Source organism: Geospiza fortis, unplaced genomic scaffold (genome assembly GCF_000277835.1).
Source record: "Geospiza fortis unplaced genomic scaffold, GeoFor_1.0 scaffold254, whole genome shotgun sequence".
NCBI classification, from domain to species: domain Eukaryota; kingdom Metazoa; phylum Chordata; class Aves; order Passeriformes; family Thraupidae; genus Geospiza; species Geospiza fortis.
In genome coordinates this window covers 828,118-828,615 of record NW_005054441.1, presented here as the reverse complement: position 1 = coordinate 828,615, position 498 = coordinate 828,118, and the positions used below count along the sequence as shown (strand labels likewise).

The 498-nt window shown below is 55.0% G+C and overlaps 1 protein-coding gene across 1 annotated transcript in view; it reads left to right on the top strand.

The window, feature by feature from the left end:
- Window positions 1-498, top strand: part of UNC13A (unc-13 homolog A) — a 48,466-nt gene that overhangs the window by 30,157 nt on the left and 17,811 nt on the right. The gene's annotated exons all lie outside the window — the stretch shown is intronic.

Sequence of the window (498 nt, the reverse complement as noted above, 5' to 3'; positions counted from 1 at the left end):
AATGCAAAGGGAAATGCTCCCCAACAACGTTTTGGGGCCAATATTAGGAAGAAATTCTTCCCTGTGAGGGAGTGAGGACTGAGGTTGACCTGAGAGCAGCTGTGGCTGTCTCATCCCTAGAAATGTTCAAGACTAGATTGGACAGGGCTTGGATAGTGGAAGGTGTCCTTGCCCCTGGCAGGGAATAGGACAAGGTGATCCTTAAGGTCACTTTCAACCCAGTCTGGGACCCCATCCCATGAGTTGCTTTGCCATCAGCTGTGACCCCTGATCCAATCCACAACCCAAGATGGGATTTGCATCCTTCTGCCCTGTGCTCCCTGGGTGGGAGCTGGGCTGAGCTGAACTACAGCCCCTCAGCCCCAGTGGAGACCCCCCACACAGGGTGTTCCCTGCCCATGTCCCTTGATGCAGCCCAGTGGGGTGAGTGAGGAGTCGTGGAAATGTCCAACTCCTGGGGCCACACTCAAGATGGGCAACCACTGCACCCTTTCCCTA